Genomic DNA, 8,003 nt, shown 5'->3' with positions numbered 1-8,003 from the left:
GACGGGGAGAGAGCCTGAGTGTGCGTGTGCGCGTTGGAGTTTGTGTTGGAGAGTGTCCGACAGCTTGTTGTAACAGTGTATCTCTATGTACCATATAAAATTGCAGAGTAGGTCGACAGAAGACAACAGCTGCCGCTAAAGGGCTCGCTATGCTTGAATAGAAACGCACTTTGTGACAACTGCCGATGTGTGAACATAAACCAAGGTTCTGTAACGCCTTCCACCACTACTTCATTTCACCCATCACTGGCAGCGGCTCGGCAGATATACTATTCAACATGAAGATCACTTTATTGATCAATTTAAACACAAGGTGCAACCCAAATTTGACTTCCGCTTTTAACCCAACACCTCCGAAAGACACACAAACGCATAAATATACAGGTTTTTGGAGAGGAGTGGGGCGCTGCCACACTGGGCGCCCCGGGGAGCTGTTGTTGTAGGGGGTTAAGCGCCTTGCTCAAGGGCTAAACGACAGGCAATGGAATCTAAGATTTGATACCAGCAACCCTCCTGGTGCCAGATCACTTCCTGATGGATTTTTTCCCGTCAGACCTGGGATTCGAACGGGCAACCCTCCGGTGGCCGGCTCACTTCCTGATGGATTTTTTCCCATCAGACCTGGGATTCGAACGAGCAACCCTCCTGGTGCCAGCTCACTTCCTGATGGATTTTTTCCCGTCAGACCTGGGATTCGAACGGGCAACCCTCCTGGTGCCAGCTCACTTCCTGATGGATTTTTCCCCGTCAGACCTGGGATTCGAACGGGCAACCCTCCGGTGGCCGGCTTACCTCTCTAACAGCTCGACTACCTGCCGCCCCAGTTGGAAAGGTAAGAAAATGTTGGTTGCAAAGAGAAAGTTCTAACAGTTTGCATGTTCTGTTCACTTCCTTTTGTCTGCCTGAACTGGAGACATATCGCTACATACCAGGGACAATTATCATTTTCACTACGGCCAATTCTTTTTTGGCTTAATCCAAAATGGCAACCTGTTCACTACTGTACTACTTGACCTGTGTCCATTGGGATACATTGTAAATACTAGTAAATCATGAGAATGTGTATATTCAACAACAACTGCTCCCCGCATCTCTCTGATTCAGAGGGGTTGGGTTAAATGCAGAAGACACATTTCAGTTGAATGCATTCAGTTGTACAACTGACTAGGTATCCCCCTTCCCTTCCACATTATTATCACTAGGCTATATTAAGGGGTTTATTGTTATGTTATTTTTCGCTCTGGGCATTGGATGGAACAGGGTCTGTTTGATTGGAAAATGATATTAAACAAGTTGTTGTGTTGTGTTCTCTCTCCAGCACGAAGCAAATAAAAGCCAAAACAAATGGTTGGTTAGGCCCCTGCAACGCGGAGGCAATGGTAGACACACACACACACACACACACACACACACACTGCTGCTACCGTGAATCAAATGGACTCTGATTAGAAATGATTGGCCCAAAAATCACACACAGCGGAAACCACATTAGACAGAGCTGGTTCTGCTCCAGCTTTCAGAGGGAGAAAAAACAGATCGAATCTTGAATCCTTCTCTTACCAAAATAAACACAAGATGTTTCTTTTTTTGATTATTTTACGCCACTGGAGGGAGAAAAGCCTCTCAACTATGAGACCAGAGAAAATGTACTGAGAGTAGTGGTGGACACAGTAGTAGCAACACACACACACACACACACACACACACACACACACACACTGGTGGCCATTGGAGTTACATAAAACCAATGACTGTATATATGAATGGACAAAACCATCAATCACATGACCATTAATTCATAATATGAAGATTCAATAACGCATTGAAGACAACTGAGCTACTCCGGGAAATGACGTTGCAGACTAGCTCAGTGCTGCCCCCTCTCATTGAGTAAGTCAAGTTGAAGGCCGACTGAGGACTGCAGGTTGCCATTAGCAACTAATCTATCCTTATAACCTCTTCTGTGTGCGATTAAAAAATAATTGGTTCAAGGACATACATCTGGTGTATTAGAAGCAATTACTGGTACCATGATTTGTCTTCAAAACATTTTTTTTAATTAACACGAAGATTACAATTTTTCCATTGACTATAATGGAGATTCTCTTTTCTGCTAACAATGCCTGCAGTACCGCGGTCGGCCTTGAACTTCCGTGGCTTCAAATGAGAAGGGGCAGTGGTTCTCCGCTGCGTAAAACAATCATACTTTCCCTGTTCCTCCTCAGCCAATTACAACAGTGGTGGTTGGGGTTGCTGAGCGGTTGCCGAGCCAGGTCTATGAACCAGGTAGTGTGATCCAGGTCACTGGTCACAAACGATGCCTTCAGACTCCTGGCCTGCTCTACACAGAGTGCTTTTATGCACACTGTACAGTCAGCACTGAGCAGCAAAACAGTTGTAAAAACCCTGCTATCCATTCACAGGTGTTTAGAGGAATAATAAACAGGAAAATAAACAGCGAGGCTTGGAGGGCAGATAAAAAGCCAAAACACACAGTGAAATCACAGAGAACTAGTGGGAAAAGAAGCCAAAAGGGCGCGTGGACATAAAAGCCCACCTGTGATACTTGGAAAGAGGCACTGCTCCAGTCAGTGTATGAACTGATGACAGTTATGCTGTTCCTCAGCATATTATACTACAGCAAACAGAGAACAATCCTGCTCAAACAAACTGCTATTGAAAAATAGGCACTCATTTTCCCAAAAGTGATTGAATAGAAGGTCCACTACTCCTGCTTTGTAACACTAGGAAGAGTAGCTGCTGCATGGGGATCCTGATCAACTCAATTCAACTTCATTTCTAGATGGTGAAACCGTGAGAACAGAACAGACTTGGGGTTGAATAAGCCATGGCCTACTCTGTCTCTCTCTCTAGGACTCTCTCTAACTCTCTCTGAGCAGACGTGACAGGAGCTATAATGAATGGAGAGAAGAGAGAGAGCAAGGGCGAGGGAGTGAGAGAATTAGAGCAAGAGAGACCCAGTCCTTTTGGCTGAGGCTGCGGAGGTGTTGGATGAAGGAGCTTGATCCGACCCAAGCGCAGTACCCTTTGAGCGGGTTAAAGGTGTCTTTGGACCCTGTGTGTGTGTGTGTGTGTGTGTGTGTGTGTGTGTGTGTGTGTGTGTGTGTGTGTGTGTGTGTGTGTGTGTGTGTGTGTGTGGAGCTGAAGGATGAAGGAAGAAGTGAGAGAGGGAGGAGAGATAGAAAGGGTCTCCTTTGAAAGCTCCGTGGCTGGAAGGCCTTTGAGCTAGGTTACGTTGCTCCCCTCCCCACACCGCCACTAACCCAGAGGAAACAATTAGACCAAATGTTTTGTGCCAGTCAGTCTCTTTCCCTGATGTATTATCAAAGGGCCGGAGAGAGAGACAAGAAAAGAAGGGAGAGAAAAAAAAATGAACTAGAAAAGGAATACAGTTGGTGGGACGGCAACAAACGATTCCAGCGACGAGAGGGGAAGGTCAGAGCGTAATTATGAGAGGTTAAACGCTTTTCCCGGCTTCGCCTCTCGAGGAGATTGAAATAAAAACGACTGGATAATAAAACGAGTGTGGTCCTCACTGCTCAGCTAACATAGAAGGGGTGTTGTGGCTGTGATCTCTCTCTCTCTCTCTGTTACTACAAGCTGATGCCTTATCAGAGGAACAGAGGAGCAGTAGTACACTCTGATTGGAGTGCAGAGATACCTGAAAGAAGACCTGAGGGCCAGCTGATAGGCTGAATATTGAGCAGGGGGAGACAAGATTGGTTGGAAATAAATTCTTAGAAGGAGAGGTAAGCGGTAAGAGCTGAGTTGATAGGGAGGGATATGAGTGGGTGGCTCAGTGAAGCAGAGTTAGGGTCAATTCCATTTCAATTCGTCAGTCAATTGACTCAAGAATTGAAAAGTGGCATTCATTCATTTTCAATGGCAATTATCCCATTGTAATTCAACTTTCAATTCCACTCCCAAATTTACTGAATCAAAATGAAATTGACCCCAACCTTTCACCAGAGTGAATTTGACAGAGAGAGGGTCCAGTCCCATACAATACAATCTGGTAAAACACATTCTCTTCCTTTCTGAAGAGTGCAGTGAGCCTCTCATGGGTGTTGTAGAAGACAAGTAGTTGACCAAGCTGAGGCAGATGAGGTTGAGGATAAGGGTGAGGATGTGGGCCTGCTTGGGAGACACCTCTGGGCTCGAGCTAGGCCATCGCTGCACAAGGCTCCCTGAGCAGGGAGGACAGGATGGGCTCGGAGAGAGCCGTCCCGGAGGGGACACAACAGATGGATGGGTGAGTGAGTGAGTAGCAGTGGGGGAGAGAGGGGGTGGGGTGGGAGCGAAGAGGACAGCAGAGGGTAAGGCAGTTAGATGAACAAGGATAACAGAGGACAACAGAGTCAGGAACATTTTAGGGTAACGTGAATTTCGCTCATGAATTGGAACATGAAGATGCTGCGATATTTATGACAATAGACCACCATCACCAGCTTCACACACCCCTACACCCCAGGCTTACTCGCCAGTCTCTGCACCAGCTCCTTGTTCTTACTGGTCACCTCCGGGCTGTGCTGCAGGGCCTCCATAGGGATACAGCACTGTGTTGTCCACCAGCTTGAAACTGGTTTCTGCATGCACACACATACGACTACATTAAACACCACATAATCATATTATGAAGCATTTGTATTATTTTTATATATTATTTTTTATACTGCAAATACAGCCAAATGTATCCAGTTGTTCAACAAAGGTAGATAAGTAAAGATTGATTTGTGTAACATATTCCCCTACACCTGTCACGCCCTGGCCATAGAGAGGGTTTTGTTCTCTATTTTGGTTAGGCCAGGGTGTGACTAGGGTGGGCATTCTATGTGCCCTTTTCTATGTTTTGTGTATTTCTTTGTTTTGGCCGGGTATGGTTCTCAATCAGGGACAGCTGTCTATCGTTGTCTCTGATTGGGAACCATACTTAGGTAGCCTTTTCCCACAGGGTTTTTGTGGGTAGTTAATTTCTGTTTAGTGTTTGCACCTTACGGAACTGTTTCAGTATTCTCTTTGTTATTTTTGTTTTAGTGTTCAGTTATTAAAATAATCATGAACACTTACCGTGCTGCGTTTTGGTCCGATGATTCATCTTCTTCAGATGACAAATTTTGTTACAACACCATTCAGATGAAATACAATAATATTGACTATATGCACACCAGGGGAAACCAATGTTCACTACTCTACTGTAGGCCACTGATTAACACAGAGTGAAAATAGTTCTCAGCTTCTCTCCAACCTACTGCACCATTCACCTCAAACATTACCCACCACTTGAGTGAGAAGTGCAGGAATGAAAACTATAATACAGAGCAACATGAAAGAGAAATGGTTTGAATGAAAGAAGAAGAGGTGGAAGGAGGAAGGGGAAAAGCGGATCCAAACAGAGTGTATTGGGCTGATGAGAAATGAAGAGATGAAAGAGAACAAGGTCAGAGTATCAGTGAGAACCAGAGACTCTGGTGGCACTGCCTCTGACTGGGAGGCTAGTTAGGAGACAGAGACACACACACACACACACACACACACACACACACACACACACACACACACACACACACACACACACACAGAGACACACACAGATAAACACAGAGCAAAGAGAGAGTGAAATAGAGTGACACAGAGGGAGACGGAGAGAGAAAGACAGAGAGGAGAGAGAAAGACAGAGAGGAGAGAGAAAAACAGACACACAGACACAGCCAGACGGGAGACACAACAAAGAGACTCTGACCTTTATGGGAAGAGAAATAACACAAGGACAGAAAGAGAGATAATGAGACAACTCCGAGCAGCAAAGCTGAGCAAAACAGCTGAAGCGCAATGTTGTTTTAGGTGGTTGTGTCTGCTTGCATCCGTATGCATGTTTGAGTGTAAACCTTTTCTGTATAAATATCTATACATATGTACGTTTATGTGTATGTACTTTGTGTGTATTTGCGTATCCAGGGAGCAGTTAGTTAACCTTCGGCAGATTGAAGTGAACGGATGAATAAGCAGTGGATGAGGTAAGCCTTTGCCTTCCAGCCAAATGGATCCGCTCCTTTATGACTGCAACTGCAGAAGGCCAGGCGTGGGTGAAACCTGTGTACCAGAGGCCCTATTACTTGGGCTGCCTGCCCTCCGCTTGCAACTTACTTACACATTTATGTAGTCACTGTAGTAAAGGCCTCAAACACACACACACTGCAGTCACAGTGGACGTATAATGACTTCATTGTTTTTGCCACAGTGAGTTCAGAATAAAGTTTCAATATCTCGCAGAAAGAAGAATGCTGTTCAGTTTACCCTGGAGGCATGGTGATGTGCCTTTCTTAAAAAGTTCTGTATCCTTGAAATGTTTCGTTTTTTTTCTTAAGATGGCGTGCACATAATTGACTGAATATGATCCACAAAATGAGAGGGGGAAACAAAGAACGTAAAGTGCTACTGTCACTATTTAGAATTACCCAAATCGTTGGCTGATTATCCCACGAGTCTGACTGAGCTGCTGCTTCAGGTGAAGAGTGTGTGTGTGTGTGTGTGTTTGTGTGTTCTGATTGTGCAGTTTATGTTTACCGACAGAGTGTAAAAAGTGGCATACTCTGTGGTGATTGAGCAATTAGCATAAATGAACCATCACAGCGCACAATTGACTGCACAGTACTGGTGTGTGTGTATGTATGTGTGACTGAGTGACTGCATGATTATGACTACGTGTCTCATCAAAGGTCGCTTTTTCTGAGAACTTCTACCTTTTTAAAGGAGAAGAAGAGGGTAGGAATAGCACAATAACACTGTGTAGTCTGCTAGAATTTTCTCCAAAAGCCTCAACAACAGTGAAGCATGAAACAGATCAATGGTTTTCTGTCAAAGCTGCCGTTTTGTCAACTGTGTAACCTTCATTGTTGTTGGGTTTCTCTCTCAGAAAATAGTTTTTCAGGTCTGAGCCTGGCAGCTTTTTAGACAGCTACGTGTAATTGATATCAGAGGTTGTTCATGAAGGGTTGTGGTTAGTAAATGGGACCTCATGGGGAGGGAGAGGGGGATGAAGAAGACGGGAAGCGGATGTGAAGGAGAGGTGGGATGAGGAGTGGAGGGTTTACAAGATGAGAGAAAGAGGGACTCCTGCTGAGTTGGGGAGGGAGAAGGGCAGGAACTGTGCACCTATTCTGGGTGGCGGTGCTGTGCAGAATGGATTTAAGGCTAGCACTAGGTGGCGCTGTGACGATCCGAGGAGCCTACCTGCGAGGTTGGTAAGGAAGCGGTGCATGTGGGTAGAGTAGTTTTTCTTGATGCTGTCGGGCCAGGCGGTGCTGAGGGTGAACTGGGGGCCTGCACACCGTACATCATCCTCAACAGTTTCTCGGTGGCGTTGCCCCACACCATGCCAAACTGCACAACGCTCTCAAACAGCACCTCACCGCCATCAGAGCGGACGAAAAAAGCCAGCTGGTCTACCACCATAGGGAAGAAGGGGACACTTATGCAGGGCCTTCTCGTTCTCTTCTGACCAAGGCAGCTCAGACATGTCGGTCAGAGCCACACAACTTTTTAACAGCACCCTCTGGATGGAGGGAGGGAAAGGAAGGGGAAAACCTTAAAATCAATCAATCAAATGTTCTCATGAAGATGGGAGTTTGGAGCCGATGGGAGATTGCAAGAAAAGCATTGACATTAAGACTTTTAGCCCTTTTGACATGTTTATTTTGTTGTCTAAATGCTCACGGATTTAAGTTTGTATTAACTGATACAGTATGTTAGTATAATAAAACTTGAACATCAACAGTTGTCACAAAGGCGCTAACTAATTCCACATACCATCCCCCCATCTGACCTCCCTTTACATGCAATTCTAAACTCACAGTCTTTCAGATAATACACAGTATTCTACCTCCATTTCTTTATGGAGGACAGAGAATAAAGAGTTTATTATTACCCAAATATGTCTTAGTCATATTACTATGCAGATATATACAGGGCTGAGGTGCTCTGCT

This window comes from Salmo salar, chromosome ssa18 (genome assembly GCF_905237065.1).
Source record: "Salmo salar chromosome ssa18, Ssal_v3.1, whole genome shotgun sequence".
Classification (NCBI taxonomy): domain Eukaryota; kingdom Metazoa; phylum Chordata; class Actinopteri; order Salmoniformes; family Salmonidae; genus Salmo; species Salmo salar.
This window is presented reverse-complemented; position numbering follows the sequence as displayed.